Source organism: Macaca mulatta, chromosome 5 (genome assembly GCF_049350105.2).
Source record: "Macaca mulatta isolate MMU2019108-1 chromosome 5, T2T-MMU8v2.0, whole genome shotgun sequence".
Lineage (NCBI taxonomy): Eukaryota > Metazoa > Chordata > Mammalia > Primates > Cercopithecidae > Macaca > Macaca mulatta.
This window is the reverse complement of record NC_133410.1, coordinates 172,154,074-172,181,677: the sequence shown is the minus strand read 5'-3', so window position 1 is coordinate 172,181,677 and position 27,604 is coordinate 172,154,074. Positions and strand designations below refer to the sequence as shown.

At 37.7% G+C, this 27,604-nt stretch overlaps 1 protein-coding gene across 3 annotated transcripts in view; it reads left to right on the top strand.

The window, feature by feature from the left end:
• Positions 1-27,604, top strand: part of MARCHF1 (membrane associated ring-CH-type finger 1) — a 317,618-nt gene that overhangs the window by 269,286 nt on the left and 20,728 nt on the right. The gene's annotated exons all lie outside the window — the stretch shown is intronic.

The following is a 27,604-nucleotide window of genomic DNA, read 5'->3' as shown; positions in this document are numbered from 1 at the left end:
GAAAACAGAAAAGATTATGGGTCACTATTTTTATATCAGATAAAGCAGATTTTAAACCAATAGTTTTTTTTTAAAAAAAAAGTACAAATAGACAAAGACAGATATTACATAATAATAAAGAGTTCAATTCAACAACAAGATTTAACTATCCTAAATATAAACACTCCCAACATTGAAGTACCCAGATTCATAAGACAAGTACTTATAGATCCAAGAAAAAAACTTAGCCACACAGTAATAGTAGGGAACTTCAACACCCCACTGACAGTTAATTGAGGCAGAAGATTAACAAATTCTGGACTTACATTTGACACTTGACCAATTGGACCAAATAGACATCTACAGAGCACTCTGTCCATCAACTACAGAATACACACTTCTGGTCATGTACACACAGAACATACTCCAAGATCAACTACATGCTGACCCATAAAACAGAAGTCTCAATAAACTAAAAAAAAAAAAAAATCTAAATCATACCAAGCCTACTCTTGAACCATGGTAAAATAAAAATAGAAATCTATATCAAGAAGATGTCTCAAAACCAAACAATTACATGGAAATTAAACAACCTAATCCTAAATGACTTTTGTGTAAACAATTACATTAAGGTAGAAATCAAAAGTTCTTTGAAATAAATGAAAACAGAGACACAACATATCTTAATCTCTGGGATGCAGCAAAGGCAGTGTTAAAAGGAATGTTTATAGTGCTAAACACCTACTTCAAAAAATTAGGAAAATCTCAAATTAACAATCTAACATCACACATAGAGAAACTAGAAAAACAACAACAAACTAACCTTAAAGCTAGAAGAAGAAAAAAAAGAACTAAAATCAGAGCAGAGCTAAATGAAATTAAGAACCAAAAGAGCATACAAAAAAATCAGTGCAACCAAAAGTTTGTTCTTTGAAAAGTAAACAAGATCAACAGGTCGCTAACTAGATTAACAAAGGAAAACAGAGATCCAAATAAGCACAATCAGAAACAACAAAGGTGACATTACAACCAATCCCACAGAAATACAAAAGATGTCCAAAGACTGTTATGAACACCTCTGTGCACACAAACTGTAAAATCTAGAGGTAAAAGATAAATTTCTGGAAACCTGCAATCTCCAAAGACTGAATCAGAAATAAATGGAAACCCTGAACAGATCAATATCAGGTTATGAAATTGAATCAGTAATAAAAAAATAAAAATAAATTAAAAAGCCCCAAACCAGATGGATTTACAGCCAAATAATACCAGCTATACAAAGAAGAGCTGATTCCAATTCAACTGAAAATATTCCTGAAAATCGAGGAGGAACTCCTCTCTAACTCATTCTATGATAACATCATCACTCTGATAAAAACCCTGGCTAAGACACAACAAAAAAGAAAACGATAGCCCAGCATCCTTGATGAACATAGATGCAAAAATCCTCAAAAAAATTAGCAAACGAAATGCAACAGCATATCAAAAACCTAATTCACTATGATCAAGGAGACTTTATTTCTAGGATGCAAGGTTGGTTCAACATATGCAAATCAGTAAATTTGATTCACCACATAGACAAAGTTAAAAACCAAAACCATGTGATCATCTCAATAGATGCATAAAAAGCTTTCAGTGAAGTCCAACATCCCTTCATGACAAAAACCCTCAACAAACTAGTCTTAAAAGGGACATATCTCAAAATAATAAGAGCCATCTACATCTAAAGAGCCCTACAAACCCACAGCCAACATCATACTGAAGGGACAAAAGCTAGACGCAGTTCATTTGAGAACTGGAACAAGAAAAGGATGCTTAGTCTCACCACTCCTATGCAACATAGTACTGGAAGTGCTAGCCACAGCAACCAGGCAAGATAAAGAAATAAAAGTCATCCAAATAGGAGAGGAAGAAGTCAAACTATCTCTCTTTGCTGTCAAAATGATTTTAGACCTAGAAAACTCTAATGACTTTCAAAAGGCCTCCTGGAACTGATAAACAACTTCAGTAAAGTTTCAGGATACAAAATCAGTGTACCAAAATAAGTAACATTTCTAATTTCTCAAGTCTCAACATCAAATACCAAAAGACATTTTCTCTAACTTCTTAGTTTAATTTTTTGAAATGTAAGATGGTGGAAATCAACATGGCTTTTCTGAAGATAATATTTTAGATTGAACCAAATTCCTATTGGATTGATAAGTATGTGAGAAATAAATACTTTGATAGTATCTGTCTGGACTGATGGTGCCTAGCTTCTTTGTACATGCATCAACATGCAAGTGTGAGATTATCAACATTAAAATAAGGCAGATGGCTGAAAGATTTCATGCTAAAAGATAATTAATCTCTCCCAAGTAAGCCTCCTTCTGGTCCGTATTTTTCTCTGAATGGCAGCATCAGTGGCTTCACTTCTGTTGTTTCCCACATGAACATACTACTCATAGCCTAATTATTCCAATGTTTCTATCTTTCACATGAGTATTTCAAACTAGACAGCCACAGGGGAGAACTGTGAAATATATAGCATGAGAGATTATAAAATATGTGGGAAAAGCAGGGCAGGAGGTAGAGAGATGCTGAGGAATGCATACCCAGTATTTTTTCCTCATTCTTGATGCTGAAGAAGTGAGTGGTGGGCTAACTTTGTCATTCTGACAGAGATCCCTCCACATGGAAATATGAAACAAAGTAAAAATAGGTTTACCTAGAACACAACAGTGCTTCTACTATAAGGAATTTCCTCCCAAGGACTTTGTACTCCCTTCCCATGGCGCAAACAGCCCTACACTTAGGGAATGATAAATAGTTTTAAATCATCTTTTAACTAAAATATAAGGAGCATAGCTTAATAAAAAGAAGAAATAATTTCAACACTAAAGGAAAGAGTACTTCTGACTAGGAGTCAGAAGGTTGGGTTTTAATTCTGGTTCTGCACTTAACTGCTTTGAGTCTTGTCTCAGTTTCTTCATCTGTAAAACAAGGAGACTGGTAGGGTATCTTTAAAGTTTCTTCCAACTTAAAATCCTGTGATTTTGTGAAAAGCAAAGTGAAGAATCAATTTATTAAAAAAAAAAAAAAAGAAAGAAAGAGACCTCACATTCAAATGCATTTTAAATGTTCAGAAGAATTTGTAAAAGATATAGAGAAAATGCTTCATGTCTACAGTAGCTTAGGGGTGCAGGATAGGATGCTGTGTAAGAGGGGAGTCCAAGATCTGAGTGACAAAGAAACAGCCTGTGTCTTAATCTCTCATTACCCTTTAAAGCGAACCATGGTGAGAAAAGCAAGAAAGACTCTCTCTCTATTTTTTTAAATTTAAAAGGTAGAATTAAAATAGTCGAGTTAAAACAAGGAAGAAGAAAGAAGAGAAGAGAGAGAAGGAAAATGTTTGAGGCCATTAGCATTTAGGAGGCATCCTGAAAAGTGACTGCAAGCCAGATGTAAGTACCTTCGCTACACTTTCTTTTTTCCTTTTAAGTTGTTAGCTAGTGAGTAAAGGTCACAATAAAGCAAAACCAAGTGACAGCAAAGCTCTTCTGCAGCCCTGAGACATACATGAAAGATTTTTGACCCCAAGAAAAGAGGCTGGATGGGCTGAAAGCAATTTTCAACTTGGCACAGTGAAAAAACAAACAAACAGACAAAACCCAGTATAGATTTAAAATCTAAGCAAATCAGTTTAGTTAACCTAAGAAAGATAACTCTGTTTTCTTAAAGGCTAGGTTTTCTGTAAATGTTAGTTCAATACAAAAACTGATATTTTGAAGGAGTATTTTTATCAATAAAAAAAGTTAAGAAATTTCGGAGCTAGATCCTTTTCTGCATCTAGGAAATGAATTATTTCCTAAAAGATTGCTGAGCAGAGAGGACTCTGTTCATATAGAAGACCACACAACAGGCAACTAGGTCTGAAAGACCACACTGAGAGGGCTCCAGTATCATCCACTTGTGATTCATCATTTTTACCTTCTTCATTCAGTAAACAAATATTTACTGAGCACCTGCCATGTGGCCAGTCATTGTACCTGGCCCTAAGATTTTAGTGATGGGCAAGATAAGAATCTTCTGACCTCAGATAATTTACATTCTGGAAGGACAGAGATGGAGGGAGGGAGTTGGAAAATGAGTTAGTCAAAATAATTTGAAACAGACTTGAAAATGGTGTGGGGAATGATTCTAGTAATTCCAGACAGGGCTAATTCCAACTATTAAAGTATGACACAAGGGAAATTTGTGGGAATTTTTAGCTGAAGAAATCTTCAATTTCAAAGCTGCCTCTCTGTTCCATTAGGGGAACAATTTAATGAAGAAAATTAAGATAAAAAGGTTGTTGACTGTAGGGAACCAGGGCTAGAAAGATGCATAAAGATTACCCTGCCCAAGTTGGATGAGGAAAATTACTAACAGTGTCTGTAGAGATCTGCTTAGTCCACAGACAATTTACTTTATATCAGGAACCAGACAGGTAATAAAAATGAATGAAGAGATCTGGTTTTATGATGAAAAATAGCAGATAACAGAACTGAGGGATACGGTAAGGAGTGGTGAGGTCTATAGCATTCTGAAATAGATGTGCCTACTCTCACGGGGGATGTTCCTACTAAATTCTAGTTGACTGTTACCAAAACTCTTTTGCAAACGAAGTGAAAATCCCAGATTTAATCTCTTACCATTTTTTAAATAATAGTAAGTAATTCAAATTCAAAAACTCTTCAGGCAAAAGAAAAGAGGTCTGAAGGCTAGATTCAGTCCCCAGGCCAAGAATGTATAATCTCTGTGAGGTAGAAATGTTCGTATAACTCTGCAAATATTTTCTTATTGGAATACAGTAAAATACAGTGGAAAGAATCTAGATTTAGTGTGTGGAAGAACTGGATTCACCTTCCCCACCATGTAGTTGTTTGCTGGCTTTCGGTGAGTCCTGTGACTTAAGACAGTTTTATTTCAAGACAGGGAAAGGAGGTAGAGGGTTGGCAGTAATACCTAGTTTTTCAACTTTGGGGGATTCTGTCAAATAAAATGATGTCAGTAAAAGTACTTTGTAGAGTCCTAGAAAATAATGGTATTATTGTCTCTCCCATCCCTCCATCATCAACACTGTAGCGGATTCATTCTTTTATTCTTACAAAATCAATATTTAGCATTGAATCCACTTTAAGGCCAACAAGAAGGTAGCATGCACATTTTAAAAGAGCTATTTCTCAAGCACTAGATGATTGTGGGTGTTCAATGCATTGATTAATTTGCATATCAGTCATTCAGAATGTATGGCCATCCAGATAAGGGTTATGCTGGCTTAAGTTTACAATCTAGATTATCTATAAAGAATTTGCTGAGCAAATTAATAAAGCGAGCACGATTAAGATAGAAAAATAGTTAAACCAAAACCTCTTCAGGAGTTCATTTTTAAAAGTTAATAAAAACAGGTAGCCTTGTCTGACATATTTGAACAATATTTATCTTATGCTTACTTTCTAAAGGGCTGTACTAATTGTTCCAGGCAGTCATTTGTATAAGTGTACCTGATAAACTAATAAATCATTGTATATATGCATTAAAATATTTACCTTAAAGACTTCTCTTACAAAGTAATCCAATAGCCCATAATTTTAGTCTACTACATGACCAGTGTAATGATTAAATCTTGAGCTCTAGAGTCAGCGGCTAAGGTTTGGGTTCTTAAAAGTAGTCATTGTAGCTTTATAACCTTAGATAAGCTATTTAATTTCTCCATGCCTCTATTTCCTCATGTGTAAATGGGGATAATAAGAATATGTACCCCCTTAGATGGTTCATAAAAGAGCTAAATAAGATAATGCATGCAAAACACTTAGCATCATATCTGGAACATGATGAGAATAAATATTAACTATCAGTATGTCTAAACTATAAGTTAATTTCAGCTTTTTAGCATTTTTGATAGTTCTAGAATTTTCGTTCGTGTCTTTGAGATTACAAGTGGTTTTCAAAGCTGTTTAAGGTAGTAGAATCCCCCTCCCACTTCAAAATATAATCTTATTTAGAATTCAAATATATGAAAAACTAAAAGGACACAGAGTAGACAGAGACACTACAGTGTGGCTATCGTGACCCGGCTGATTGAACTATAGCATTCCCAAACAACCTCATGTCAGCAAAACCAAGCTGTGCACATTGAGGTCATCCAATTTTTACCGTGGAAGAGCTTAGAGTGTTTAAATGTGTGTTCCAAAAGACCATGTACACAGATTGCTATGCAGTATCAACCCTCCACCTTGATGATCCAGTGATAACTATTTGGTTCAAGAACCGTGAAATGGAAGAAGCAGAAGTGAAAAACTCAGCAGTGACTGACACCAGGAGCACCAAAGCATACCATTTCAGTGAAGGAGGAGAAACCTACTTGGCCCCAACTGCTAGAGACACTACCTTTTGAGTTCTGGAATTTAGATGCCTGATGCGCCTGATTCACCTTAGTTTTCCGGCACTAAGCAACCTTGAACAACTGCAGCTTCTGTTTGGAGTTCACTGTGGGATTCTTAGCTTCAGGCCCAAAAGAAACGTCTAGGAGTCTCTGGTCCTCCTTGGATCACAGCTCCCTGTGACAGCCACAGACCAATTTGTGCAACTGTATGCCTTAAATGTGGAAGATAATCCCTGCAGCTAGATAAGTATTCCTTTCCCAAGGTATACTGGCCTAAAAGGGCTGGCTGCCCCTGATTTTCAGTATGACTTCAGCCACTCAGCTCCTGAAGAAGGTGTGTGCTCCAAAGACTCATTGTCATAAAAATATTTCCAGACACCTTTAATGGGTAGGCTCGAGTCTTTTGAAGAAGTCTAAGCTCAGGAATTTATTTCTGTAAGAAAAATAATCTCCTCGTTTCCACATAGCCTATATCTTCAGTCTTCCGTAGAGTGCCTCCTCATCCACATTTCTGAATCACAGGCCTTATCAGGTGACTTTGGAGAAATAGTAGAAACTAAGACCCCAGCTTAAGTTGATTTCAATGAAACACTCCAACCAAATTTAACCAAATTTTGTTAAAATAAAAATCAAAGAATTATTATTAGTTTTGACTGCATAGATCCCTTGAAAGGGTCTCAGGGTCCCTAGATGACACTTTCAAAAGCACTGCTCTAGAGTAACAGTTAATTTACTTAATGAATGCCATTTTATATAGTTATAATTTCTTATATTGATATAACCAGTGTAGCCATACACTTACATTGGGATGTTATGGGAAATGGGAGTAAGAAATGGTATGGCTAAGCATTAAGTCATCAACAATAATGAGATCAAAAGAAAAGCTGTAATATTAGTGAGCTGTCAATAGCAATAGAAGACCATTATATAAAAAGATGGAGGTAAATATTGGGAGCATTGTTTAACATACTTGAAAATGATTATCTTGAGATAATGGAAAAGAAGCGTGCAGAGGAATAGAGCAAGAGATTGTCATACAGTGAAATTCTATGTGGTTGTTAAAATGATACTTTTCCTCTAGGTACATGGCATACATCTCAAAAAATAGAAATAAAAAAAGAATCAAGTCTTGTGTGTCTTGTGTATTAGTCTGTTTACATGCTGCTGATAAAGACTGGGCAATTTACAAAAGAAAGAGGCTTAATGGACTCACAGTTCTACACGACTGGGAAGGTCTCACAATCATTGTGTAAGGTGAAAGGCACATCTCACATGGTGGCAGGCAAGAGAACTTGTGCAGGGAAACTCCCCTTTATACAACCATTAGATCTCATGAGACTTATTCACTATCACAAGAATAGCACAGGAAATACCCACCCCCATGATTCAATTACCTCCCACTGGTCCCTCCCAAAATATGCGGGAATTATGAGAGCTACAATTCAAGATGAGATTTGGGTGAGGACACAGGCAAACCATATCATCTTGATTCAGTACGCATAAGGTGGGGCACAAGATTCTGCATTTCTACCGTGTTCCCAGTGCTGCCAGCACAGGACCGTGTTTTGTAGCATTGACTCAGGGAGAGAATGATTAATAATACATTTTTCAGTCATTCTGAAAATATCAAGAAGAAAGTCTCAGTTAGATGCTAGACGTCATTGGCATAAAAATGGTTCTTTGTTTTTATATGGAATTATGCTGCCACACTTCATTTCTTACTTCCCTATTATTTATTTGTGGAAGAGATTTTATTCTTCACTGAATATGCTGTAGCTAGAATTTTTTACTATTACACTTTAAGTTCTGAGATACATGTGCAGAAAATACAGATTTGTTACATGCATATACATGTGCCATGGTGGTTTGCTGCACCCATCAAGATGGGTTCTATTTTCTTAGATTAAATTCCTGGTTCATGTTGTCCCTAAGAGTGTTTGTATGCAAAGTGTGTTGTGAACCTATTAACTTGTAAGGTAAAAGAATGTAGTAAAGCACAAATTATGGCTTTATACTTGTGTTGATTTTCTGCATTCTTATTGATTTAATGGGAAATTCTAATATTTAGGACTGAACCAAAAGCTGTACATGATTATTTCTTTGGCAAATTTCCCAAATAAGCTTATTTTTCTGCCTGGTGTATAGTCAGTGAGCCATTGTTGATGCTATGTGTGTTCACTCATCATTTCTAAAGATACTTCTAGCAAACAAGGCTTTCATTCAACCACTGGTACCCTTTAAACTATTCATAGGCTTAGAGTGATGGTTTGTGCTTCCACCAGACATAAAATCTGATGAGTAACACTGGCCTTTATTATAGATGGTGGGTCCATCTATTAGACATCCTATCACCCAGGAGAAAGAAAATAAATGCCAGTTAGAACAAAGACTCTCTTTGTTCTTAGCTTTCGTAGTCAACACCACAGTCAGTTAGGTTACCTTGGCCCTGCACAGGTTGGAGCCATCATCGTGTGCAGATTCATACTATCTGAACTCATGGGACTTTGCCCTGGTGCTTCTCAACTTGGTTGTTACAGAGGCAGTTCCTTTGCTCCTAATATGTGTCTCTCCAGTCCCAATTCACTTCCACAAATTTCAAGCCGGGAAAGACAAAAGCGAAGGGCAGCCCAGACACACAGTATGTCTCCTGCACTGGGGACCACCTCTGATAATATCTGATGGATCACAGCATGTGACAGTGTTGAAAATGAAACTCATACTGCAGTTTAAGCCAAAGAAAAGCATTGCTCTCATTTCCTTAAAAGAATCCTTTATAAAAGAAAAATCTAAGCTCTCATTCAAAATTGCTTTATGGTGATGTTTAGAAGCAGAGTATCAAAATTGTAAACTTTGAACAGTGCCACAAAGGGGTGCTTGCTGGGGGAAGGAAACAAGCATGTTCAATAATGTAGGTTTTCAATAACAGGCTTCATCTCTGAGGCTTGATGCTTTATAGATAAATCTTTCCTCAGCCCCGCCAGGATAATTGGACTACAGGGCTCATATGTTAACAGGTTTTGTTTTCTATTTAACTAATAACTAGCTTTGTTGTGGCAATCCTTAGTTATGCTCATTATTTAAGAATATGCAATAGGACCAAGGGATAATCCCCAGAGAGAAGCTTTGTGTCGACTGCTGGGGAAATCAACAGAATCGGGGTAAGATACATTTTTTCTTAGCAGGATCGACTTTCGGAGAATATGCAAGAACTCCTGGAATCCTTCTGGGGGTGAAGCAGTTTAGAGGAGAGGAGAGCAGACTTTTGAGTGAAACCCACTTTACTCCTGCTCTCCTGACTGTCTTGCTCACCTAGATTTTTTCATCTTTTCTAACAAGGTTCATGATAAAAAGTGAGAACTAATATTTCATAGGTCAGATAATACTGCCTTGCTGTGGAATTCCTTTTCTTTTAACCTAATGTGGTAGATTGTTTGCAATCCTGACATAACAGAAGAAGGTCCTGTATTGCCATGGATTTCTTGATGCAGCTAACCCACGTTGTCAAGGCAACCCACCTTGCTGATGTCTCCCTGCTAGAAAACCATTTCCACTTTTGCAAACCTTAAGTCACAATCATCTTTTAAAACGCACAGGGTGAAATATGTCTCCTGTATGCACAAACCTGTTACTTTTTTATAAGATGTCATGTCATTACAGTGAAAGAATTTGGCATGAGGGATGTGTATATTAAAACATTAAAGTTAAAAGAACCCCATAGCATCGATGGCCTGCCTCTGCATTCACAGGAGATTCGGGGCTGCTTACTCCAGGCAGCTATATTTTTTGAAGCTGCAGTCGTAATGTTGGCATAGTTTGACAAATTTCTATGTAAATTGATTGCAATCAACAGCTTTCTCATGGTTTGAGGAATTAAATCACTGGAAAGACAAAGTATTTTCTGAGATTAATATCACCCACTTGTATATTTTTCTTCTTTTTAAGAGTCAAGGCCCAGTTTTGGGAGTTCTTTCCATGGAAGTGGGGTCCCTTCAAAATTCTGTGAGACTCTATGACAGTATCACACTTGAATTCAGAAATAGATATCATGAAAAAAAAAAAAGTTTCTCCCCAGAGATCTGCACTGCTGAGTGGTTGATTTAAAGGAAAATCCCAATGACAGGATAGTAACAAACATCTGACTCTTTTTTGCTGGCTCACTATTAGCAAGAAAACTGGGCTTCCTTAAGATCCTTATTGAAGTTTGAAGATTGAAAGAGCTTTTTAAAACCTAATGCTGGCAATGCACCTTGCGGGCTACATTTAACTTACATGGTAATTTGAAGTAATTCTTAGTCACTCACCCAGTGGTCTGGGTTTTCAGTTAGTTTTTAAAATATTTACAAGACTTTTTTTTCTTTTAACTTTTTGTTCAGAAACTGATCACATAAAAGGTAGCCGCGTTTCATTTCATGATTCCTAAAGATTTGAGAACACAAGTACGTGGCCTTAAATGAAGTTTCTTTATGGGTCTTTCTATATGTTTAGATAAAACATACCTCAGCTCCTTTCAGCTGCTTTTCTTATTTCAATAAATCAAAGAATTTTATCCATATAAAATAGTACAAATTATCATATCCATTATTGAGGAATTGGCATTATTTTCTTTCCATTATTGTGATTTGACAGATCAGGCATTCAAACGTCAGTCAGTCAACAAAGGCTTTTAGGTTGCCGAGTTCAGCCCTCTCTTGTTATAACCTCCAAAAATTACTAGCACTCCATCACAACGCACAAAAGATTTGAGCCTGTTTATAGAAATACATACCAAACAGTAAGGTGAATGGTTAAGGAGGTTGTGGTAAAAAGAGTGAAGTGAACTCATAAGGCAAACATAAGGACAATGTGTACTACAGGTCCTGTATATAGTTAGGTGGGAAGATAATTTGCTTCTAAAACATTTCACAGTCAAAGCAAAGACAGAAACTTGGTCAATTAAATGATTTATAGTATATCCATAGAAATGTTTTGGCAAATACAAAGGATATCAGGTCACTGAGAGCCTAGGGAAATTTGCCTTCTGGGTTATGATTAAGTAAATTCGATAAAGGCACAGATTTACTGTGACAACTATATTCTAAGATCCGCTATGTTAATGACTACAGTATTCGGCCAGAATTCACACATGGCTTACTAGTGCCAAGCATTGTGGTATGTGCATTGTTACATACGTAGCCTCATTTAATCCTGCCGGGAAACATGAAATAGGTATTCTCATCATAGTGTCACAAATGAGAAAACTGAGGCTTAGACAGACTAAATAAATCTTCTGAGGTCTCAGCTTTCACCTGGTGGAGCTGAATGAGTTTCAAATCAATGTGATGTCCAAGTCTACAGTTGTAAGCACGATCCTATGCTGCCACCGTGGTTCAGGGTAGGGAGGGATCGTTTCTACCTGGGTGTATTAGAAAATGTTTCCCGGGGAGGAGTAGTTGAAACTGGTTTTGGATGGTGACTAGATGTTTCCCAGTGATATAGAGAGAGTTGAAGCCATCCTAGGAAAGAAAATAGTACATTTAAACACGCAGAGGATAAACCATTCACAAATTCAAAATAGCTGGCTTTGCCAGAGAGAACGATGACCGCAGGCAAGTTTCTTAGCCACCCCTTTCTTATCTGAACGGAGGTAATAATAGGATGTCCGTCACAGAAAGGTTGTGAGAATTAATAATATAAAACCATTAACATTAATATTATTAAGACAGATAATATTAAAGGTTAAATCAAAAGCAAGGATCAGATTATATAGGAAGCTTTGCTAAAGAGTTTCAACTTTATCCAGAAGGAAATGGAAAGACAGTTACAGGTGTTAGATAAGGAATTAATGTATTTGTAGTTTTCAAACATCACTCCACAGTAATGTGTGGAGAACGAAGTGTCCAGGTGAGTGAGCCAGGCACAACATGCAAGCTAGAAAAGGAGATGGACTCAATTAAGTAGCAGCTGAGATGACAGAGTAAAAGCACTTGGCAGGGTTTAGTTTCTGAGCTAAAGTTTAGTTACTGCCAGGGCCAAAGATGAAGGATGTGCTGGAGGAAATGGTTTATGATATTCAGCTTTCTGACCTGAGTGATGGGGTGAAGGGTTTAATTATTAACTGGGGAAGAACATAGAAGTGTGCAAATCTGGAGAAATAACATAAAAAGTCCCATCAGGACACATGGGTTTGGGATGACTGTGAGCCAACAAGATGAGTGGTAAATCTGAGAAAGGTTGAGTCTGGACTGAGAAGTGTGAGAAAAGAAGTCATCAGGATGTCTCTGGAAGCCTCAGGCTCAGAAGAGTCAGCAAGAGAGCGATGAGAAAGGGTGGGAGAGTATGATGAGACTAGGGATGAAGGTGAAGGCCTGGGAACTGAGAGGCAGGGGCAAGTAGAGAAGAGGAGCAAAAGAGAATGAGAAGCAGCAGCCGTCAGAGAGGTGCAAAGAACAAATACAGACTAACACTCTTGAATCAAAATCTAAAAAACATGGGAATAGTCAATAGTGTCAGGTGCTGCAGACAGGACTGACAGTAAATATACATTTAGGAGTCATTGGTAATTTTGGCAAGAGCAGTTACAGTGGAGTGTTGGGTTTTGTTTTGTTTTGTTTTTGAGACAGTGTCTGGCTTTGATGCAAGGCTGGAGTGCAGTGACGGGATCTCAGCTCACTGCAACCTCCACTTCCTGGGTTCTAGTGATTCTCCTACCTCAGCCTCTGGAGTAGCTGGGATTACAAGCATGTACCACCACGCCTGACTGATTTTTGTATTTTTAGTAGAAGAGACGGGGTTTCTCTACCCCATCTACCATACCAATAAAATTCACAGCATGAATTTTTAAAATAAATTGCCAAGCTAATTATAAAATTCAAATGGAATGCAAAAGAACTAGAATAGCCAAGTCAACTTTCAAAAAGGACAAAATTGAAGGAATAATACCTGATTTAAAGACATATCATACAGCTACCAAAGTCAAGGCAGGGTAGTATAGTTGTTAAGACTGATAAGTAAATTAATGGGCCATAATAGACAATCCAGCAATAGAGCCACACATACACAGTCAACTGATTTTTGATAAAGCAATTCAGTAGGGAAAGGAAGGTCTTTTTAATAAACGTAAAAAAAATTATCTATATCTCACACCATATACAAAAATTAACTCAAAAAAAGTATCCTATAAATATAAAACCTAGAACAGAAACACTTCTACAAGAAAACAAAGGAGAAAACTTTTATGACTTTGGGTGAGGTAAAGATATTTGGATATGACACCAAAAGCAAGAAACATAAGAGAACAAATTGATATATTAAATTATGTCATAATTAAAAACATCTCCTTTTCAAAAGTTACTTTTAAGATAATAAATTGACAAGCCACATATTGGAAAATAATATTTTCATATCATATGTCTGATAAAGAATTTATATTTCACATAAATAAAGAAATCTGAGAACTCAACAATAAGAAAACACTATGTAACAAAGAAAAATGGGCAAGACATTTTAACAGACATGTCACTAGATTTCCAGGGTTGACACTCTTCCTATCTGTACAAATGTCGTGGGGCATTGTAGAAGGCATTGTCCACACTGTTATTCAGATTAATGCTGAGAGAGACACTATGGCAAGGAAGGGGACACTCCCCTGCTTGGCAGCCAAAGACTGAAGTGACAGATGGAGATAAATTAAAGTCCCCTTGGACCCCACTGATGTGAGGAATAATAGACATAGGACATAAGTGCAGATAATCAGAGGTTCTGAAATAAAGGACAGTCTTTGAGAGGTGACTCAAATCCAGTGGTGGTTCCTGTCATTTAAACTACGTTTCTCAAAGTGGTTCTTTGTTAGATCTCTTCTCCGAGTTCTTCCTGAGCAATGTGACCTCAGTCTGCTAGGGCAGCTTCTCATTGTCATCATCCAGGCTCCCAGCATGGATGTGGTTTTTTCTTCTTCCTCCATCCTTTGACTTCTTCTTAGTTCAAAATGAACCTTCCTTTCTACTTTCCGAATCACCAACCACTCCCTGTATTTCTGCATTGCATTCTGCTAGTGCCCCAAAGAAATGAAAATGTACAAAAACTAAAGTTTCATTTTAAAAAGGTTTGAATATTTACATTCCAGTACATTTGTATGTATACTTAAAGACTAAAAGATTGAGGACATACATTGCAAATGAGATTATGAATAATTTTATTTCTATTTTAGTTTTCTATGTTTTATAAATTTTCTACAGTGAACATGCAATTAATAAAAAAGCTATTGTAAAAGTTGAAAGAGACATAGAAATAGGTTTTAATGCTGAAGAGAAGGGGGCTATAGGGCTAGAAAGAAATTAAATATAAATGAAAAAATATAATCAAAGGATCACAGGTCATGGAGAATGATGAATTTGGACTGTACAGGGACATTTTGTCCTCATAAATAAGAGAGGAGGAAGTGAAAAGGGTGTGATGCAGTTATAAATGTATCTATTCTGAGGACAGGAAGTTAAGGGAGTTTATCTGTGAGAGGATCAATGTTCTCTGAAGTAGAAGTCATATTTAATAAGACCGACTGTCAAGATAGCAGTTCTTTTTATTCTCTGGTCTGTAGACCCTAGCTGCTCACCCTCTCTCTCGTGCACTCTCCACACAGCTCAAGAACAGCCTTTCTTGAAACTCTGGCAACTGAATAGACTGTTTACCTTACTCCTTAGAGATCTGCTTAAACGTAGCCCACATTTCAAAACCATGGCCTGAGCCAATCCACACCCGTCACGTGCTCTCTGCAAGTGCCTGCAGCTCATCGTCCTGTTTCTGCAGACTCTCTGTATACAGGCTGTCCCTCAGTTGTTCATGTAAACCTGAGTTCAAAGATCAGTTACTTCATAGATTTTTGTCCCTAAATCTACTCACTTCAGCATTGACCAAGTTGAGTAGCAGAAGACCCAGCCTGAAGCCAGAGAACCTTCTATCTTCTCTGAAGCATCTCTTCCACTTGCTCAAGCATCTCCTCAGAACAACAGAAAAACTCTTCCTATTGCCTCACACCAAAGAGTTCAGCTTACATTTGTGTCCCTTGTAATCATGCTTTCTACCCCAAAAAGTCATAAAGAAATTATTCCTTTTGAAAGAATTTCATGAAGAAAATCTGGGAAGAACAGTTTCTCCTTCTGCCTGCACATTGAACCATTCATGCCTGCTCCACACCCCATGTTTCCCTGCTCCAGATGGTAATCAGGGGTCCTCATCATCTGGTCCCACCCACTCTTCCCCCCTCACCTGTGCCCTTCCACCTCATGCTCAGACAGTCATCTCAGTTTCCTCAGACAAATCTCTATTCCATGCAACTCCATGTATTTTCACAGAACCCAAATTTTTCCTTTTTTCCCCTCTTTGTCATGGTCAGCTCAAGTATCAGAAGAATTTTATGTTCTTCAATAGAAAGGAGATGTTTAAATGGGAATATTAAACCTTCCTGTTCCGTTTTCTGTGTGAATGCTGAACCTTACCTCCTTGCTTTTTGTAAGAACAAATTACTAGAATAATATTAGATTGGTTTAACATTTAATTTCTACCCCTTGCTGTGATCCAATAATACCAGAGAAATCTGCAGTGAAAGAGTATTCAACATAAAGATTTATAAATAATAATCATAATAGTAAATAAGTGGGAATGAAGGATGTAGGAAAAAAAAAAAGTAAGGCTAACCCATTTTTATTAGGTTTCCAAAGAGAGAGGAAAGAAAACCGACAGGCTATTAAAGAACTTTTAAATGAGTTCCTTTCATGTTCTGTTCTCACTCTTAAGCTTTAGGAAGAAAAATGGGATCTGTTCTAGAATGTGAAAAATTATCACCTATGTCTCAAGAAATTTCACGTAGAGAGCATAAGGGCCTCAGGAATCATTGCAACAAACGGACCCGCTTGGCATGGGCTCCCAAAAACCCAGACAAATTATTCTGGTATCCTTGGAACTAAATGAGATTCTTAGTCCCCCTGAAGCTTTCTTTGGTTCAAACCAACTGCTCTCTAATTAGAGGAAAACTGTATTTGGAGATGATAGGATAGGACAGCTTATACAGCAAAATAATGAAACAAAATTGAATATTGCCATGTAAACACGAATAAGCAGTTTACACTTTCTCCCATCACCCAGGAGGATGAGAATCAACATTTGGGATTTCATCCTAAATGCTGTAAATGAGGAAATTTGGCCAGTTGTGGTTGCAAAGTCATTTTTTGATTTCCAAACATATCAAGTCCCTGCACCACAAGTTTCATTTCCTGCCTGTGGAGATTATGTATACCTCCAACCCTTCCCTGACCCAGCGCTATCACTATTCAATCAATTCAAGGGAGAGCCATTTAAAGCAAGGATTTTAACTTGGATGTCTCTGATTTCTTTGAGAATCCATTGAAAATCATGGATCTTTCCCCAGAAAAAAAAAAAAATGCACACAATATTTTGTAACCAATTTAAGGAATTTATATACCCCAAAAAATCTTCTCTTTTAAAACAAATCTTCAGTTTTAGGACAAAATTCTTAACAAACACTGAGTCAGTATGATGCCAAAAACAAATTCAAATGTAATATATTGAGCCAATTAATCATGCTTGATATCAAAGTACTGATAAAATGGATTTTTAGATATAGTAACTAAAACACTATTTTTTAAAGGACTATTATATCCAAAACTGGAACCAATACTTAAAGTTTCACTGGCTCTCATTTAAACTGGAGTAGAATATATATATATATATAAATACATATTCTCTGTTTTATTTATATATAAATCATATGTATATGATTTATTTCAAGTGTATATGTGACTAAGAGACTCTCAAGAGTAAAAAAAAAAAAAAAAAATCAACCCAGTTACATTAAATACAGTGTTCAGATGTGACACTGCTATTAAAGGGTGGAAATAGGGTGTAAGAATTTTTTTGACCCATGAGAATAAGCATCGACAATGGATTGTCAGTAGATGAGCTTACTGTGGGTAGATACAAATAGAGGGTTCCAAAAAGATCCTCTTTTTATTTGCTGCCACCCAAAGGGATATTCTAGAAAGACATTTCTAAACACAACAGAGAATTTAGAAAGGGACAGAAGCACTTATGAAATCAAAACCTATTATCTCTTATTGATGGAAAATTACGCAGTTCCCTATCTTAACAACTACACAAAATTCCACAATTGTGACCCTAATATAAGCTTCATCAAAGCAGAAATCTTGGCTATCTTCTTCCCCAGCATCCTACAACAATGTCCGATACATTGTGATGCTTTAATAATTAGCTCCTGAATGGAAAAAAAATCTAATAATTTCGTGTATCTCACTGGGTAAGTCAGCTCAGTGCTCTGGGTCTCAGTTTCTTCAACTAGAAAATGACGGGGTAAAATTGCGTCTTTTAGAAAGCTTTTCTCTTTTAATCTTCCCAGTGTCTGTGCTTCTATTTAGTACATGAGCACTGTCTCCTAAACGGCAAGGCTATGATCGCTTTAGGCACAGAGAGTGACCACAGACCTGTGCAGATTCCACATGTGCGACAGCTGTTCACTGAAGAGGAAAGAGGGGAAGAGCCCACAACAGAAATGGGCTTCCAGGGAGAGCATCATGAACGGCAGTGTCTTCCAAGAGCACTTGGCAAGGGTTTCAATCTCTAGGGAAGAGAGACTATGCCACTGTGAAATATAACCCAATTACTCCTTTTGTTTTCTTTATGAAGCCACAATCCATAATTAAGTATCCTCGTGGACAAAGCTCAGTAGATTTTCTGCTGGTTCAGCATGCCTGAAGCAGTAATATATTGATTTCTCTTTCAGAGTGTGTGATAAAATATCTTTCACCATAACCTCCAAGAGAAAACAGACAACCAAGTATTGATTCAATATTTTTAAAGGAAGTTTCTTTAAATGCATCTATTAATTAAATTTTCAAGTAATTTGTGTTCTTACATGGCAATATTAACTCAGATTTAGGTGAGTTTTGGGGGGGATATGGAAGGAGGTGAAAGTATATTCACTCTGAAAAACCGTCAGATATTACAATGCCACTCTAACATATGTCCCTGAACTTTTCCTTCCTTAGGGAAGTAATTGTCAAACTTCAGCATACATAAACATCTCTCGGAGTGCCTGCCAGGAATGCAGATTCGTAGACCACACCCCCAGATACAGATCTGGGACAAAGCTTAGGAATTTGCAATTTTAACTTTTATCCCAACAGTTTCACTGCAAACGTGCCTAAATCCCACATATTTTATCTACCCTCAGGACAGATATATAAAATAAACATTTTTCCATTTCTCTTTTTTCCATTCAAATCATCGTTATGTGTGATATCATTACTCCCTCTAGTGGATGATTTTACTCAGCACCTTTTTTTCTATATTACAAATACCTTGCTTGAAACTTTTAGGAAATCCCATCCGTGGTGAAAATCTTGAAAGAAACCAGTGAGAGATCAAGACAAGGTTTATAAGAAAAATTATTTTGGTAATCTAACGTCAGGCTCATATATATTTATACATGCATGTAACATGTAATACACATATATTTGTAGAGAAATTCTTAATCATAGTTTAGTTGACTGAATATAAAATGGCTTACCTGTTTTATAAAAATAATTTGGTAGCTTTGAATTTACTGACCACACTATTTTTAGAATATTTATGCCTGGTTTACTTGTCTGCTTACTATGTACTAACTAGATTATCCCATATAATTCTATACAAGAGACACTATTGTCATCCCTCATTTTGCCAATGAGAAAACTGAGGCATTAGGAGGTTAGGTTACTTGACCCAAGTCAGACAGGGGTCTTTGATCCAAGTCTCCCTATCCCAGGAGTCTGAGTTCTTAGTCACTTTGCTCCAATGCCTCTCTGCCCATGCAGCTTCTAGCCTGTTTGACCTAACTACCACATTGCACTCCTTTCCTTCCCCACCACCCCAGGCCTCCTGCTCCTACCCCAGTTCTCTCTGCTCTCCATTGCTCTTTCCAACATCTTCTATGCTCCCTTGGCCTCTGACTCTACTAATACCTTTGCATTTGGACAATTTCTCATCTGGCAGTTGTTAACACCTCTCTCATGCATCCAGCAGCACCACTGAGTCACAATTCTTAGCATATTCCTCACATTGTAAACTAACATGACAAGCATATCAGTACAATATATATCTCTTACTGTTACTTTAAGTAAATGCACCTTTTTCTAAAGTCTTAAAAATGATATTTCAACAATGCTTGGATTTATGTTATAAGTTGCATTTTCCCTACTATCACACCTCTATGTTTTACTCAACTGGTGTGTCTCAAGTACTAGTCTAAATACTGCAAAGCAATGTGAGCTCTTCTTGATAAAATACTATATCAGCTAACCTCAAAAATGTTTTTGAAAAGTAAGAGTCTTCATGTGTAGAGATCCAAGTAAATTAGCTTTTGAGGAAAAGAGCAATTTTTTTCATGTATCCATTCTTGGGTAGCTTCTTGGATTTTGCAGTCACTAAGGTTGTCAGAATAGCATCCCTGGGGCAGTCTCAGGACGTTTCTAGTCAGATTGCTTCTCATGTCCTGCAATACCCATGGAAGACATAATTCCAAGCCACATACCCACATTCATGCTTTCAGATTATTTGGAATGTTTGAGTTCCTTTAACCTTTTGTGAAATCTGTCACCCAGAGCAATATGTCTTTGGGAAACATGAAACCTTAAGATATCATTTTAAATTTGACAAAAAGAATGATAAGTTACTGGGGCATATATTAAAACCTATAATGATATTTGTTCCATTTCTTACAGAAATGAAGCTATCATTATGCTGTCTTTTAGCTGTTTCTACCTAGTATATGCAAAGTAACTTTTGTAATAACCCTTCTTATCTTTGTTCACATAGTTAATAAAAACAGATTGTATTTTCCTGATATGAGACTCAATATTCCGAAAAATATATTTGTAATTAGAAAATAGATGTGGGGAACGGGTGCTTTCGCTGACTTAATTCTGCCTGAACAAATCTCATCTTCATTCCTCAGAGATGTTATCAACATGATGCATTAATGTAGACAGTAAGGACAATTGAAGTCTAATTGGATGTAGTGCTGCAAGCTCCAGGTTGTGATAACTGCTAACATTTATTGAATTCATTTTAAGTGCCTGATAGTGTTCTGCATTTACATGTATTAAGTTGCTTAGACTTTACCCTGCAAAGTAGGTGCTATTCTAATCACCATTTTACAGATAAAGAAATGGAGGCACAGAGAATTAAAATAACTCACCCAAGGTCACACAGTACTTAGTGGCAGAGCTAGAATTTGAACCCAGAGCCCTCATTCTTTTTTTTTTTTTTCTTTCTTTCTTTTTGAGACGGAGTCTCGCTCTGTCGCCCAGGCTGGAGTGCAGTGGCGCGATCTCGGCTCACTGCAAGCTCCGCTTCCGGGGCTCACGCCATTCTCCTGCCTCAGCCTCCCAAGTAGCTGGAACTACAGGCACCCGCCACCACGCCTGGCTAAATTTTTGTATTTTTAGTAGAGACAAGGTTTCACCGTGTTAGCCAGGATGATCTCGATCTCCTGACCTCGTGATCCACCCGCCTCAGCCTCCCAAAGTGCTGGGATTACAGGCGTGAGCCACCGCGCCCGGCCCCCAGAGCCCTCGTTCTGAATCACTTGTGGAATCACAGACAGAATACACCGCACATCTGCACGGTTCACTCCTCAGTGATGGATTCAACGAGGCCTGAGTGTGTCTATTGGGAACTTGATGCCCCAAATGATTCTGAGAGACAGCTAACACTGAAAACCACTTCTAGTTAGAAAAGACTCCTACTACCCGTCAGTTCAGAAAGCAAAAGGAGACTCAAACTGAGTGGCAGCAAAATGAAGCCGTTGATTTCAGGGTCTTAGGTATGCCTCTTTGTGGAACTGTTTATTACAATTTTTCAGTAAGACTGCCACTTGCTTGCAGTGGTATCTTTACCCAAACCTGGGTCTCAGTAACTACTTCCCCCAATTCTAAACCAGAATGTGCACACACTGTCCCAAGACGGTAGCTGTTAATTTGCTGTTTATATTTGGGTTGTTGATCTCCCAGGTTCATGTGGACACATGGCCCATTCCTCACTGTTTCTACTTGCAGTTCCTTTGGATTGCAGATCCTAATCTTTGGTGCAGTACAAGACCTTTCCTCTTGTACTATTATCAGGAGAGACAGAGGAGCTGCACTTAACCAGAAAATAGAGTGTCCCCTCACATTGGGCCATGTACAAAAGCTGTCAAATGATTATCACTGGTGGACCTATCATGGAAGAGAACTAGGGGAAAAATATATTTTTTAAGGAAAAGATAGACTCATAGAGAATTTATGGCTATTATATCTGAGGTTTTGACTCTTAGTAAGAAAGCCTGCATGTACATGCTTATCTGTATGTATTAGTCCTTTCCGCACTGCTCATAAAGACACACCCGAGACTGGGTAATTTATAAAGAAAAAGAGATTTAATGGACTCATAGTTCCACATGACTGGGGAGGCCTCACAATCATGGCAGATGGTCAAAGGCATGTCTTACATGGCAGGAAGCAAGAGAGAGACCTCAGGATCTAAAACCATCAGATCTCGTGAGACTTACTCACTACCACAAGAACAGTATGGGGGAAGCCATCCCCCTGATTCAATTATCTCCCACCAGGTCCTTCTCATAACATTTGGGGATTATGGGAGCTACAATTCAACATGAGATTTAGGAGGGGACACGGCCACTATATCACTGTAGTTCTGAGGAAGGAACAAGTTTGCACCTGGGTACACTTCCTGACTTGTGTCCAATAGTGAGTGCCTTAACTAGTGAACTTTACCAGCTGCCTACCACCTACCTGGCTTTGTTGTTTCCTCCCTATCATCAGTTTTGCAGCAAATTTCACTAAAGGTCTACAGAGGTCAAATTTTTCTGCTGGTCTTTTAAAGTACATTTTTAAGAAGGAAATTGTTTACCATAGGCATACTTCTGAACTTAAAGATTTATTAATGTTCAAGAGTTACTCCTCATAATTAAGAGTCTGTTGTTTAGTTCTCTCCCAGAGTATTTGAAATTGTTACTAATATAATTAGATTTTAATAGGCTTTTATGTTACCTAAACACTAATTTGAAAAGTAAAACAAAAAATGAAAGTTTGCTTTAGTGATTAATGAGCTAACTCTGAATCGTTTCAGTTCAAATAAATGAATTGATTATGTAATTTGGTTTCAGTCAACCTGAAATATTTAAATCACAGCCAGAAAACCAAATTCATTTGTTGATTACCCTTTCCTGGACTGCTAATTAGTTCATGACAGGGAGTGACAAGTACTACTTCTAATGGAAACTCCACTGAGGTCACTGTGCAACTCTGCTAAGTGTCATTCTTTAGGCAGGTGGTTCTCTAACTTTAGCTTGCATCGGAATCACCTGAGGGCTTGTTAAAGCACATTACAGGGTCCCCATCGCCAGAGTTTCTGATTTAGTGAGTTTGGTGTGGGGCTCAAAATACTGGGTTTCTAACAAGTTTCCTGATTGCTGCTGCATCTGCTGTGCTGCATCTGCTACTGGAAACACTGAGAACCACTGCTTCATATGATTGGGTCCTCTAGAAATTTCTCCAGCATAGCAAGTCCAAGGACTTGTAAAAGGTTTACTTATTATCCTCTAGCACAACATATCTTACTAAGGCATGTGAATAATGTGATAACCTTTACACTTGCGGTTCCAGGTATTATTTTCGCTCGTCTGCAGCAAAATCCAATATGACAGGCAGGGCCAGAAAAATGTAAACAATTAAAATGTGGCTTGGCATTTATGCAAAATGACAGGAAGAACCTGCACACCAGGCCGGCTGGGAGCTCCTGGGTCTGGCGGTATCAAAAAAAGCAAAAAAAGCAAAAGAAAAAGCTACTGTACTAGCTTTGCGCCACCTGGTGGTGATTTTTTTGGTCTGTCACTCTATAGAGGGATCACTCTAGGTCACGTGACTGTTACCGAAGCGGAACCCCTAGGTGAACTGTCAAAAAAAAAAAAAAAAAAAAGACGAAATGGATTTGGCAAAGTAGTCCCTACCTCCTCCTGCTTTTCTTTCTTGCCTGCCTCTCTCTCTCTCTCTCTCTCTCTCTCTCTCTCTCTCTCTCTCTCTCTCTCTCTCTCTCTCTTCTTTCTCCTTTCTTTCTTTCTTTCTTTTTCTGACGGAATCTTGCTCTGTCGCCCAGGCTGCAGTGCAGTGGCGCGATCTCGGCTCATTGCAACCTTGGCCTCCCGGGTTGAAGCGACTCTCCCTCCTCATCGTCCCGAGTAGCTGGGACCACTGGTGTCTGCCACCACAGGCCTGGCTAATTTATTGTATTCTAACAGAGACGGGGTTTCACCGTGTTGCCCAGGTTGGTGGCGAACTCTTGAGCTCAGGCAATCCGCCAGCCTTGGTCTCCCAAAGTGCTGGGATTACAGGCGTGAGCCACTGCGCCTGGCCTGCATTTTATGTTACAGATAAACTGCCTTTATTCTTCACTGGTACAAAGATTTAAACAACACTTTTCTTTGGGCAGTACTTGTAAATGTATATTTTAGGACAGAATATAATGCAGGTAATTTGATTTAGAAAACCTGGCCCTGTCATGCAGTTTGATTTAGCTTCATCACATAGACAATTTCACAGAAACAATGTTTGCATCAAGTTATGCTACAATTCAGAAAAAACACATAGTCATATTTTACTAAGTGAATACTAGAGTTCTGTTGGATTTCTTTCTATTGTTTAGGCGCTTCCAAAAAAAAAAAAAAAAAAAAAATCAAAGGCAAGAACAGTAAAACAAGTAGCAAAGACCCAGGGGCTGTGAAGTCCAAAGCGAGGTTCAGGACTACCTATGCAGGAGGTGCTAAGATGTTGTGAAACTACTTTTGCCCAATCTTAGCTCATCCTCCATCTTCAAGGTATAAAGCAGAACTTGAAGACTAAGGAAGGGCAGATCGGAGTCGGCAGTGTAAACATTTGTGAAAAGTATGGTGGTGTGTGTGTTGTCGTGCATTCCCTCTCCCTGACCTTTGGGAAACGGGAAAGGGAGTTGCCGTCTTACCATTTCCACCAGCTTCCTCGAGACCACTTGGAGAGACACGTCTTCTCAACACCGAGAGACTTGAGGATAAAATATTCGACTCAGGCCCAAGCAATACGCAAAAGAAACTTTCTTCATCACTGACAAGCCAATAGTTTGTATTTTCTGAGGGTCCTGTGGGAAAAACTAACATAGAGTCATCTCCAAGGTAGAGCTCAAGAATTTACAAAAAATTAGCCGGGCATGGTGGCGGGCGCCTGCAGTGTGCCTGAGTGAGGCTGGCACTGCTGAGGCTGACCAGGGACCACACTTTGGAGACCTGAAGAAGATCTTCTCAGGAACAACCTTCTCTAGAGGTGTAACCATGGTAACGGTATAACTCCTGGTAACAATATACTCCTGGTAACGGGGTCATAAGTCACACGTTATTTGCTAAAGCAGGACAGGGGAGTAGAAATGCTGTGGAAAGTTTCACAGGTTATAACTTGCCTATCAGGAAATCTTTTGTGAACTGCTACTGAATTTCAGCATCACAAACATTAAACGAAGGCACTTTCATGACAGCTTTGTTAAGATTTGTATCCTTATCTTCTCCATTTCTCATTCTTAGTAAGTCTTGCAAAATATACTGAAATTTTGTAAACAAACCTGAAAAGACAATATGAAGGGGAAGATTTATAATGTATATTGATTTCTGCCAGCCCTATTTACTGAATATTGTATGCAGTAATGTAGTCGTTAGGAAGAGGGCGCTGTGGCATTACATTTACTTGTGTGCTGTCTAGTGAGTTTCTAAATGGTTCCTGTAAGGATTTATAAAGTGGAAAATGTGGATGGTTCCCTTACACTTCATTTCTCCTTAGAATGGTACTGAGATTTAGAAGTGACGACTTCAGAGCTTCTATTGTCTGGAACTAGGAGAATCTTTACGAATGATTTGGTCCATTCTTGTCAGCTCCACTGACATTTTTCTATTTGAGGAGCCTTACTTTTTAATAATGTGTTCCAGCCATTTAATTAAATTGCTCCATAGATAGAAGAAGTCCAAATTTTAAGAGTATTTTAAGTCAACTTTATAGTTGAGGGTTGATTTGACATGAATATTTTGTTACTGCAAGTTTTCTATCCACTTGGAATGCAAAAACTTTAAAAATGTGAAGCTGTTTTTCTGCACCATCTTCCACTTTTTATCTGTCTGTATTAAATACTGAATTAATTCAAGGAATATTTATTAAATTGCAAAATGCTATTGCCTAATAATATTCTATGATTATATGTGTTATTCAGATTAATATTACAATAAACCAAAGCTAAAACAGGATTTTTAAAAAATCAGTTTTGCACAGATACGAGGTTTTGATAAAACTCAATTAACATTAAAATCTCCTCAGTTCAAGATTGATTAATTCAAAATACAGTCTAAATTGAAACATCTGTTTATTCCCTAATCACATTAATATTTACCCATTGTTATGCTTGGAATAATATATAAATATAGTTCGATAAAAAACAAAGTACAAGATAAAGTATGAATTTGTAATTGGCAAACTCCTGCAAGGAAAATTATGTGATGACTGGCCAGTAGGAGGAGAGGAAGGGATAGTGTTTGTAAATAAAATATATCTTTCTCTAAAATGTTTAAACTGCTCTAGAGCATCAAGGTCAGAATTCAAGTATTGTGCTCTCTTACAAATGAAATTATAGGCTCTTACTCCTTAGACTGGAAGAGAAGCTAGGAAGTATCTATTTAATTCTTTTAGCAATAATTGCATTTGACGGCAAGTGGCAGAGACCTGGGAAATAATGGCTTAATCAGGAAGACAACAGGATGTCCAAAGGCAAGCTGCTGGTTGGGCTGAGAAATCTCTAATTCTCAAGACTTTTCCTCAAGATTGCAAGATGACTGTTGACACTCTCCCACTTAATTATGAATTCCAGTTAGCAAAGAGCAGAAAAGGAAAGAAAAGATCAAAGGACAATACCTACATTAAAAAGGCAAAAACTTACTGTCCCACTAGATATCGGCTTACATCTCATTGCTGGAAAGTAATCAATGTCCACCTGTGCCAAGAAAGGTTGGAAAGGCAGCTTTAAGCTGGGCACGATGCCAACCCTAATGAAATTAGTTTGTTAACAAAAGAAGTGAAGAATAACTCTTCTCCACCTCTCTGTCACAGCCTCTGTCAAAATCTGCTCCTCATGAAGATGAGGCAGTGAGGCCCAGAGAGAGTGTGTGATTTTATCCACATCTCAAAGCTGGTGGCAGGGGTAGCATTTTATGTACCACAATGTACACCATCTTGCTTTTGAGTTGCGCATTGAATTCTACATATGTGTTGGTCGGGTGGGAAAGGAATGGGGTCTTCTGAAGTTCTAAAGATTTTGCTTTAGTGAGGGCATAATAACATAAAGAATCCTAGATTATTAAAAGCTTGGCATGTCAGCTCACTTCTAATAACATTACTGTAATTTTTTATGGAAAGAATGCAAAGAAAAATAAAAATACAATTCCTAACATAATAATGAAGTGATATTGTAGCTACAAAGACATTAAAATATATTTTGAGAGGCTATTTCTTCAAAGTAAATATGACAGATATTCCCTTATATAGACCATAACTTCAATAAACCTTGTGGCCTTCTTCCTCTCCCAGACTGAGGGGGCAGCCCTCAGCTTTCTCAGGAGTGTGATTAAAGGACAGCGGTCACCACAGTAGTTACAACACTTACGGTAGCAGCAAGTAAGGTGGCTCTAAAAGAGGCTTCAGCAGATTTTCTTGTATCACCTAAGTGATAAAATTTGTTTTTCTAGACTAGTTGTGAACAGAAAATGTTGACTTTCTCTTGCAGATATCATTCAGCCATTCAAATACTTATTAAATGTATACATTCAAGAATGTAACACTATGTCCAGTTGTGTGATAATCCAAGAAGACAGTGTTGCTTATTACTACGTATTACCTAGTACCGCAAGGAAGTGACAGGCAGAATCCTGAAAAGAAATTTTTTAATTGTTCAGTATTAAAGCTATCTCATTCTTGGTACAGAGGAGGAAACTATAGGCTTACAAAACAGAAATGACTTGATTTAATTCATTTGGAGAATAGAAAATTATTTTTGTTTGTAAATTAATATGTATTTAAGTTAGGCCGGGCACAGTGACTCATGCCTATAATCCCA